The following is an 11953-nucleotide window of genomic DNA, read 5'->3' on the forward strand; positions in this document are numbered from 1 at the left end:
TTTTAAGTTTCTTTTTATAGTTATATGAAACATGAAATTTTTAATTAAATTAGAAATATAAAAAAGAAAGTAAAAATTAATTGTTGCTTCTTTATTTTCACATTGCATAAAGACACCAAAAAATTTAATGTAAAATAGTAAATTTTAAAAAAAATTTGATTTTTTATGTACTGCATCAAACGTGTAAATTCTTTTTTGTATTTAGGTATGTAATATAGAAGTAGAATTTCAGTTGCAATAAAAAATTTGGCTGAAATATTACATTACAACGCATCGGACGATATTGAATGCTAATGATAACAAAATTTAAAATATGTAATAACTTATAGTTTTAAAAATTAAGCGTACGCAAAATTCAAACACCTCAAGATATTGTTAACATACAAATATACTCTGACTAACTGTGCAAACACATTAACTTGAAATTTGGAATGAAATATAATTTAGGAATAATTTAAAACACAAATGAATATTAAAAAGAGCAGTCCTGTCATTTAAAAATAATCACTAAAGCAGTTAGATTTTTACGACTGAAATGCCATAAAAAATTTACAAAATCATGCACGTTATATAAAGATAACGCAAAATAAAAATATGCAATAAAAGTTTTCAACAAATGTGTTATAGAATTCAAGATTGATACAAAAGAAATGCATTTAAAACTATAATATAAACTATAAGATAAATTTAGCAATTAATTTCAAAGAAATTTGGAAATATATGATTCTGTATTCAGTGATTAGCAAACTTTTACATTTTATTTCAGAATCGTGGATTACTTTAATTTCACCATAAAAATAAGGTTGACAAATTTTATTTTCAGGTAACATATCGCTGTTCGAAACTAAAACGACACAGGTGAATCGCTTACTAGGGACTCATTCCTGTTTTGCATAGATGAACTTGTTGATGGCATTGGTCTATCAGTGACAAAAGCTGATAAAAATGCGCTGTCATCAAATACATCTCGATTAAAGGGATAAATTCCAGTTACTTGAAAACCAGAAACAATATTCTTTGGTGTAAAGGAAAGGGGATATGCTTTGCCTACACATTCAGCTATATCATATATTGTTATAGGCCTTCCAGCATGTGTGAGCATCCATTGATTACAAGCAATATTATAATGTTCTTTAAAAGAGCTGAATACAGTACGATCTAAAGGCTGCAGTTTATGACTTGTGTGAGGTGGCAAAGTGAGCATAATAATTCCATTTTCTTTGCAGAAATTAATGGCTTCAATAGTTATATGTGTATTATGGTTGTCAATTATTAAGACGATGTTGTTGTATTTTGTTATTTTAACATATTTTACGAAGTGTTCGAGATATTGCAAAAATATTTGAGGTGTTGACCAACCACTAGGATTAGCAGCCCCAATGGTACCAGGGGGTGCTCCTTTTAACATATGATATTTAAAAAACTTTCTAGGGAAAATCAAAAGTGGTGGTACTGAGTTGCCAATGGCATTTACAACCGAAATAATTGTTACTAGTTTACCACGCTCTCCAGATGTCATTTGCCCCACCTGCTTCACTCCTTTTCCAGCAATAACTCTTGGTGGTACATGGACAGTCGTGAGTCCTGATTCGTCTAGATTAAAGATTTCACTTCCTAAAAAGTGCTTACGTTTGAGAATCAATTCTAAATTGTCCAACAAACAAGTAAAAATTTACTGACATTGTCCTTTCTAAAGCTGGTGGCTCGAGAAAGGCTGGTTGGTTCTGGTTTTCGAAGTGAAAACATAGAACTGTGCCTTCTTTTAAATCCAATGTACCACTCTTTCCTAGCTTTTTTTTCATTCTGCCAGTTTAAAGGAATGTTCTTTTCGTTTGCCAAAGCATACTCATATGCAAGCGCACGTGCATCACATATTGTCAATCCGTAATGGTACTTGGAGGCTTGCAACCTATATTCTACCAATTTTATTTCTTCCTCATCTCTGAATATTTTGCGACTCTGTAAATTTGAAATATATTCAGAGTTAGAATTTGGATGCTCTCTTTTTTTTAAATGAAATAATTTGGCGGTTCTGAATGGTCTTACTAATATTGTAGAATTCAGCAGCTTTTTCAACATTGTCAGCACGAACTGCTGCATTATTTTTATACACTTTGCTTCAAATTCTTGCCATTAGTTAAGTCAAATGAGTTCCTAAAATAAGAAATAATAATTATTAATAAACACAGATTACATAAATTAAAAAATATATTGCATGATAAAATATAAAATTATATATAAATATAGTATTAAAATATAAGCATTCTTACTATAGATGGTGAGGCTTTAGATGAAACAGTAGTAAGTATTGTTTTTATTGTTAGCAAATAATTCTGGATTAAATAATTATGCTACATATGTATACTATATTTGCACTGCTTAATGTTAATGGCGCAGATGAAAATATGATAGCTAGTTTTGAGAGAAAAATATTGCGAAGCATTTTTGGTGGAATAAGTAAAAACGATACCTGGTTTAGAAGATCAAATACGGAACTCTACAAAGCATATAAAGAACCTGATGTCATTAAATTAATCAAAATTCAAAGGATTAAATGGGCAGGAATGGAGGATAGCAGGACAACCAAAAAAGTTTTCTGTGCCAGACCAATAGGTACAAGAAAAATAGGACGACCAAACCTAAGATTTTTAGACTGCCTTGAAAAGGACCTACAAATTTTAAAGATAATTAACTGGAGAACCTTGGCTAAGGGAAGAATGTCTTGGCATAGGCTTGTTGAGAAGGCCAAGGCCCATCCTGGGCTGTCGTGCCAATGAGAAGAAGAAGAATGTTAATGGCGCAGCTAAGGTTTTCAGTATCTAAGAAAAATTTCATTAACTATTCGGTTTTTTTTTAACCTTGAAATATATTGGGGCTGTGAAATCATTCTTTTCTAAACCAATTTATTTATGCCTCAGACTTTGTAAAAACTTAAAAGCTGTTCTTCGCACTGTAATATATATTGAATAAACAGGGATAGACAAATCCCGGATCAACTCGGTGATTAGAATATTTTTCTTGGCAAATAACTTTTTTCACATTTTATTCTATTACTTATTATTTATGCTGAGCTTATTATTATTATTATGCTGATTGATTAGAAAATAATAATTGTCCTTCGTTGTAAAACAGTCATTCATGTACTAATGCTAAAACTAAAAGGCTTTGCAATGTATATTATTAATTTATTTGCTGCTTTTGTGTTTATTTCATACAAAAGAATCATTTAGAAAATTTCTCTTAAATTTGATTTGTTTTATGCATTTATTTTCCATTCGTTTTGTAAATACTTGTTACAAGAATGGAAAACTATAATGCTAATTGCGGACATGTTAAATTTTGACTGAAAGAATTAAAAGTAGTGGGCTTGTAATTTTCAAGTGAAAAAAGAGTTATCCAAAAAAAAAAAAAGAGAAAAGGATGTTTTATTTTGGGATAAATTTTAATATGTTGCGTGGATTTTACACCTGTATTACTCTCATTTTATTACGCAACTCATATAATGTTTCTCAAACAAAAATTTTATTATTTACTCGAATTTAAACCAAGTTGATTTATTTAGTTCAGTACCGTTTCAAGGAAAAGTATTAATTTTCTAATATTGAAAGAAATTGCTATTCAAATTTTGGCTATTTGTCACAGTGTTTTAAATTACTGAATAAATCAATCTAATGTGAAAGAAAAAGTGGAACAAAAATAGAATTAATTTGCTTTTTAAAATATTTTATCGATATTTAAAAAACAGTTATTAATCTCTGCATTACTATAAATCATAACGGAAATAAATCATGTGTTGACGAATATCTTAACAAACCACTAGAAAATAAACTATGTATCTACATTTAATTTTCACATAATTTAACACTGTGTCAAATTTACTTTGACTATTACAGGATCAAGAATCACAGAATGGTGTGACCGTAACGCCATGTCCTCCTACACCAGTGGCATGAACGGAGGAAACTCCTGCAAAAGCCAGTTTAAAAGCCACCTATTCCATGTTCAGAAAGCGAACGAAAAAATCTGCCCCCTCTGCAGCCCAAAAAGCTGCTTCTTCTATTGAAGAAAAATACAGATTGGAAATTCAAGTTTTAAAGAGTAAAGAGGAGAGGGACGTGGAAGAACACACGTTAAAGATGAGGCTGCTGTCTGCGCAGATCGAGTTTCAGGAGAATTTAAACAGAATCTTGTGCACTGATCCCACCTCTTTAAACATTTCATTAAATAAATAAGTGTTTTATTATTTTACTGTGTTGTGTATCAATATTATTCAAAACATGTTGTATAAGTGATAAATAAATCAATTTTCCACATAATCTTGTTGTCAGTGGGAACTTAAGAAACAATGATACATTTTAATTATAACATTGCCTAAAGACAGTCTTAATTAATGTTAATAGACTATTTTATTCCTTCATGAGGTTAATGGGAAATTGTCATATACGGATGCTTAATTAATTCTGGTAATATGTACTACTGGTTTTAAGGTAATTGATAGAATTCTTCAACAGACTTTTCTTAGTTTTTAGAAAATATTTTTCCCTTACAGAGACATTGTATTACAATTTTAACTAACAATAACTTTAAAAAATATATAAAAGGTCTTATAAAAATTTTTTTATAAGACTTCATCAAGGTCTTATAAAAATTTTTTTATAAGACTTCATCAAGGTCTTATAAAAAAATTATTTGTCTTTGCATTTCAACATTAGTTTACTGCACGAATAATGTATTTTGCACTAAACTCAAATATTGAAGGGTTATGCAATAAACACTGATACAGTTGCAAAATATTTGCAGAGTATTAACCGTTTGAGTGCGGCATTTGCTTGTTATGTGCCAAAAATGCAGAGAAGCTCTCTTGTTTTGTACCGAAAATGCAGAGACGCTGCTGTTGGTTAGTATAATTTTCGTATCTATTGAGAGCAGTTGAATTCATATCAATCGCAGTTTTTATTCATTTTACTCAATTGTGATTTTTATTGTGCGATGAAATTACTACGCATTTCATTCCGCACTATTAGCATATATATAAGAAAACTCTTCAGCACTCAAACGGTTAAAANCTTCCAACGGGGCACTGTCCATGTGTTGGATATTGAGCATTAGATATGCAGTGAAAAAACGCTGCAATTACTGCTGATTGCATATTTTCAAGGTTTCCCACATTACTACGGATTGCAATTCCGTAGTAATTTTGTAGTTTGTCTATGAATGCATCCGTCAATTTTCCCTTTCCACCTAAACCTTTCTGTTTACTTTTCAATTTGCGTAAACGAGACCCAACTCTCTTTTGGATATGTCCTATACACTCCAATTTATTTACAGAATTTTTTCCGTAAATGTCTCGCACACTGTCAAAAGCTTTTGAGTCACCGTCCCCATAGTAATCCGTGTACTTCAAACCGCGAATTTTTTTTGATCTTTCGAAGATGCGGTAGACTCCAACAGGCTCCATGGCTCCTGCAGACCCACTGTGGTTTGCACAAACATGATCAGAAGAATTTTTTATGATACTACAAAATCTACAATATTGGGACAGTACTTCCATGTCCAATATTTTGCCAGTATCCACAGAAATCGCAGTCACACAGCCATTTAAAGAAGAAAATCCTCTCCGCTGCCAAGTCCCATCAACAGAGACTCCACACTCTTTTATTATAGATGAACTGTCATTTTTGATTCTTGAAACTTCTTTAGCAGCTGTTATCATACATTTCTCAGCAACAGTTGTTGCGGCCTTTAGTAGTTTCTCTTCATGTTTTCGAAATGCACTCTTAGAGAGAAATGATGGAAAATTCAAAATGGTACATAGTTTTTTACCAGCAGAAAATCCAGCCCCAATTAGCCGTAGACCTAGCACGAATTTCGAATTTATTTCGTTGAGCTTATTATTCTTTCTCGAAGTACAAAAACCCTTCATGAAAGAGCAGTTTTTGCATTTCAGGGTGAAATTCGAAGAGAGTCCAAATCTTGAATTTTCCTCAAGGAAAAGGTTACTAGAAGAACATATTGGACAAAGTAAAATAGAAAATACTTGAATCAATATACTAATATCAATAATTCTATTTCCCGAAATTTCATCATCTAGTATCAATTTTTTGCAATCTTCAACACAAAGTTCTTGCTTATTATGCAATTTTAGTTCACTAGCAGTTTTTTCAGCTTTCACATCTTCTGAAAGTTTCAGCTTCGACGTATTTTGATTACCGTGAAATTTACGTTTTCGCGGCTTGTAACTTCTTTCTTTACCCATACTAAAACAAATATCAATTCATAAATCAGATATAAACTTTATAAAATGTAAGAACTCAATTCTAATTCAAAAAATATATTTGAAAACACGGGGAAAAAGCAAAGACAAAATAAACAAAGTTTCACCAGAATGTCACCAGATTTGGAGTCTTATGCTTTAATAAAACTGTGCTTATAGCTTTCTTATACTAACTAATTGAGGTTTACCATCTAGAACTTAAAGTATTTAAAAACACAACCGATATTGATTAAAATGAAGCTGGAAATATGAGAAATATCAAGCTTTCGGTTTCGTTTTCTTCACTTCCGGTAGCTTCAGATGACTATCACCCTTCTTTAAAACCTTCATAACTTTTTAAATATTTGACGCAGAGAAAAAATAAGAACAGTTTTAGAAACGTATAACTGTAGGCTATATTTTAAGACAATAAAAAAAATTGTGTCATTTTGTCGAAAATTGCCTTTTCAACGTAGTCGGATACCTTAATTGAATTAAATTAAGGCTCATTTAAACAGAAAGATATTAGTTGGCAATGTTTCATGTTACTTGAAACCCATTATATCTTTTCATCATAGCACTTTTTCTCCGCTAAGAATTGAATATTAAATTCCCTAAGTTCAGTTTCTAAAAACAGGCTTAGCGTATGTAATTGTAGAACTTGAAATTCAACAGATACTGTACCTGCTTGGCAATTGGAAAGAGCTGTTATGTACATTTCACTTCGAATTTGGCAACTGTAAGAACCTTTTGTTTTAATTTCGTTATGGGTTATTTTTGGGCATATTTCATTGTGTTCTAGCGATATTTTATAGGTTTTAAAATAGCAGATGCATATCCCGTATAAGAGGGAGAGAATTCTCTTTTATTGAAATCGTGGTTTGCAATCCATGTAGACGTTTTTCACAACGTCGCGTGGTTTCAAAAAAACTACAGGTCCTTGTCAAAAATAAAATCTTTAGTGTAGCTCGTGTTAGCTTGCACTTGCCCAACCATACCTGCGGTTAGATGGTTTTGAGGACCGGACTGTATAAGATATGCTTCGGAAAGATCGCCGCCTACTCGAAGCACTAAGGAATCTGATAGATGACGTGGAGGCTGATTATAAGAACCAAAGATTTCTAGAAATATGCCATCAGAAGTGAAGGCGGTTGACTATAGTGTGAGGAGCTTCGTGGACATATTCCTGGCTTGTTCCACCGCTATAGTATAGGTGCAACGGTGTCCAATGATTTTGCGGACCTCATAAGAATTCAATAGATCCGGAACAAAGAACAATCTATAGAATACGCAACCCATTCTGGATACAACTATGCATCCACTCCCTACACTTGACGGATGACAAGCATTAAAACTTGGGTAGGTGAGGCTTTCGTCCGTGAGTCCTTCAAATTCTTTTCCGACATTGCAGTGCTCTCCCCATGCACATTGATAATTTTGAGGACATGCTAACTGTGAGATGGTACGTTATTGGACAGGAAACTTAAAGTATTTACGCTTGGTAGAAAAGCTGCATTGTTATGAAACTAAGCGCAACTTAAGCTTCAGTAGATTACTCTTTCTAGAGTCCTGGAATCAAAGGCAGGCCTCATAATCCAATCCTTTGAGGGTGAATTGGGCGGTAGTGAACATGTCGCATTTTCTCACTCCCTCACGTGTGTGACAATTTTGTATATCAGATGTGATGAGTGAATGTTTCGAACAGTCAGCTAATATCATTGGAAAAATGCACAGTAACACAAGTAACGATGCCTGTGTTGAAGGCAATGGTATATTTTTAAGTTCGAGGTAATTATGAAAGTCATTAAATTGTCTTCTTATCCCTGTTCCAATGACTGCTCCACCCAGCATGAAAAAGCGTAGGAATGCCTTTGCAGTTCTGGTCAAATTACGCAGTGGAAAAATGATCACTGAAATTAGTCCTTTACATGCTAATTTTAGAAAAATTAAAAGCACTAGGGTAAATAAGACAAGAATAGAATATATCAGGGCTAAAGAGAATAGAAGGACTGGTTCACTCCTTTGAAAAAACTCCCTAGTGACGTCACTTTGGCGCAAAGCTCGCACTTTTGCTTCAAGGACAAAGCGTTCGAATGACCGCGAGAATTGTCACGAGGCAACGTCGTGACAAAACCTTTACTGAGCCAAGATTCTTGAATATTGGCCCAATCAATTTTTTTTCCTGCTAGGGTACATTGAGCGAGCATTTGGCTAATTAAAAGGAAGGTTTAGGACAGTCCCTACAAAAATGATCAATAGAATTTTATTGGTCTGTACTTGTTTCTATTGACATTTCAACTGCTATTAGTAGTATATTAGTATCAATAGATGCTGATCAGTAGGGTATTCAATTAGTCTGTACTTGTCCCTATTGACATTTCAACTGATATCAGTGGTGCACTGGTATCAATAGATATTGATCAATAGAATTTTATTGGTATGTACTTGTTTCTGTTGATATTTCAACTGATATCAGCAGTGTATTGGTATTAATAGCTATTGATCAGTAGGTACTCTATTGGTATATACATGTCTGTATTTCACACTTCAACTGATGTCTACTGACATCAGTAGGTTACTTGTATCGATAGATGTTGATCAGTTAGGTATTCTACTTGTTTTATCAATAAATGAACTGATATCAACAGATTTTTATTGACACCAGTAAAACTTAGCAATAAATATTGATCAATAGTTTTTTATTAGTTTATGCCTGTTTTCATTAATACATCAACTGCTGTCTATGGAACTCAATTTATATACCATCAGATCAATAAAAAGTTAACATCATTAAGAAAATTTTAAGATTTGCAATAGTATTTGCAGGTTTGTAGGAAACCACCTACCCTCTTGAATTAACATTTTAAGTTTCTTTTTATGGTTATATGAAACATAAAATTTTTTAATTAAATTAGAAATATAAAAAAGAAATTAAAAATTAAATGTTGCTTCATTATTTTCGCATTGCATAAAGGTACCAAAAAATTTAATGTAAAATAGTAAATTTTAAAAAAAAAATTTGATTTTTTATGTACTGCATCAAACGAGTAAATTCTTTTTTGTATTTAGGTATGTAATATAAAAGTAGAATTTCAGTTGCTATAAAAAATTTGGCACAAATATTACATTACAACACATCGAACAATATTGAATGCTAATGATAACAAAATTTAAAATATGTAATAACTTATAGTTTTAAAAATTAAGCTTACGCAAAATTCAAACACCTCAAGATATTGTTAACATACAAATATACTCTGACTATCTGTGCAAACACATTAACTTGAAATTTGGAATGAAATTTAATTTAGGAATAATTTAAAACACAAATGAATCACTAAAGCGGTTAGATTTTTACGACTGAAATGCCATAAAAAATTTACGAAATCATACACGTTACATAAAGATAATGTAAAATACAAAAATATGCAATAAAAGTTATCAACAAATGTGTTATAGAATTCAAAATTGATACAAAAGAAATGCATTTAAAACTATAATATACAAGATAAATTTAACAATCTTTTTCAAAGAAATTTGGAAATATATGATTCAGTGATTAGGAAACTTTTACATTTTATTTCAAAATTGTGGATTACTTTAATTTTACCATAAAAATAAGGTTGACAAATTTTATTTTCGGGTAACATATCGCTGTTTCAAAACTAAAACGACACATCTGCAAGCATAATACGTTTGCAGATGTGTCGTTTTAATTTTGAAACAGCGATATGTTTCAAATTTCCATCAAAAAAAGAACCCTCTGTTTATTTTCACAAACAAATACAAGCACATCGTTATTTATTACTAAAAAATTTCCAACTTCACAATATGAATTATCATTTAATTTTAAGATAGAATCGTTACATTTTTCTTTTTTAATTTCGAACATCATGGAGTCTTTAATTATTTTCTTAGAATGTAGTATATTAGACGGACGAATGTTCACTTTAAATAGGTCATTGGTAATTTCCTCATTTGGTTGGAATGCTCCCCATTGTGCCAGTGAAGTAATGTTTCAAACCTTTACAGTTCTTATTCCTTCGATATGTAAAAATTTTGTCACAGTATTACCTTTAATAAATTTTACCAGGTAGCCATTGCCAGTTTCAAAGGGAAAGGCAGAATAGAGCTATAATGGATACACATTGACGCATTTGGCCATTTACAAAAGAAGATGCACATTAAAGTTCATGTGTAAAGCACCATACAGTTTTTGAAAATCTTTAACAATATGGTGCAACATCTGATTTTTTAACATTAGTTTGCAATAGAATGAAAAGTGCTGAGGAAAATATCGATAGATTTTAGACATATTTTGTTGGCAAAATGCTGTCTAAACATGTTACACAATAAATAGTATCCATGCTCGCCATTCCTTAGCCTTCCAGTGAACAAAATCACTGTATGCTCTTGGTCTTCTTGAAATCACTTTTGAAGGAGTAATTGACACAGTATTATTATCAATTTTTTGTAATTTATCATTTGATAAATAATAATCATTTGGATGATTTGACGAAAAGGTTCAAATGTTTGCCCTTAACTTGGCAACACCCAGCAAACAACAGTGCATGTAGTCGATAGGAAATCCATTGGCTATATCGAGATATGGCAGAGAAGCAAAGGGTGTAAGACCTTTGACACCTTAAGGGGACAATGGACGTTCAAAACCAAAAATTTTAATTTTCCTCCTAGCCATATGAAATTTTTATTGAATGTTGGTAAGCTCACTAGAAGCCTGTGTATAATTTTTTTTAAGAAAACGATTATTATTTTTCAAGTTACAGCTAAAAGTATATTTTTAAATAACGATAAATTAGCAATACATAAAATGTCCCTTGCGCATCAGTTTTGCTTTTTTCAAAATTATTTTTGTACAAAAAAGGAGGTTATAAGTACTTTAATGTATTTAACTTGTTTCAGGTACAATTTAGAGCAATAATGTGTATCAAAAGTTTTTTTACACATCGCTCTTAAATTTTCATCAAAAAATTACTATTCATAAACTTTTGTTTAAATATTAGCAACACAAATTTTTGTGCAATGCAAGCTAATTGTAGTTCTATCTTTAGAACAAACATCAAACAATCCCTGAAAAAAATTTCAGAGCCATAGAGCAAAAATTGATGCGCAAGGAACTTTTCGAAGATAGAAAATCGTCCAAAAATCTTATTCTGAGAAAAATCTATGTTTTTCAATGCAAATGACTTACTACATACAAATTGAAACACTTATAACTCGTTAACAAAAGCTCCAATTTGAATTCTGTTTGCTGTATATTATTCAGAAAAGTATGATTTTTTTTAATATCACAAAAAACAAAAACCCAAAATTTTAAGGATTTTTCGTATTTTGAACGTCCAATGTCCCCTTAAACGATTTCTCCTGATTACTCAGCTTTAATCATATTTTTCTAAATTTGGTTGAAATTTCTTCTTTCATAAAAGGTGTCAAAGGTATATTTTAGTTGACTGTTTTCAACTATATCACCAGGATGATGGCAATATGGACAACCATATTTACCATTGACCTGTTTGATGTTTTGTAACGCAGCTTTCGCAACGGAATCCGCAACACAATAAGTGAAAATCACTCTTCTCGCAATGCCAGCAATGAGAATTCCTTCCTCAAACAGAACAATGGCTTATTTAAAAAAGGGTGTAAAATAGGTTGACATAACTGAGTTCTTTTCTGACGAAC

General features: G+C 31.5%; 1 long non-coding RNA gene across 1 annotated transcript; it reads left to right on the top strand.

Annotated features, from left to right (window-relative positions):
• Positions 1–313: 313 nt before the first annotated feature.
• LOC122271273 (uncharacterized) lies at positions 314–4243 on the top strand. The gene is made up of 2 exons (XR_006226283.2): positions 314–2301; positions 3894–4243. It is a non-coding gene; the product is annotated as an uncharacterized lncRNA (long non-coding RNA).
• Positions 4244–11953: the final 7710 nt, after the last annotated feature.

This window comes from Parasteatoda tepidariorum, chromosome 10 (genome assembly GCF_043381705.1).
Source record: "Parasteatoda tepidariorum isolate YZ-2023 chromosome 10, CAS_Ptep_4.0, whole genome shotgun sequence".
In the NCBI taxonomy this organism is placed as follows: Eukaryota; Metazoa; Arthropoda; class Arachnida; order Araneae; family Theridiidae; genus Parasteatoda; species Parasteatoda tepidariorum.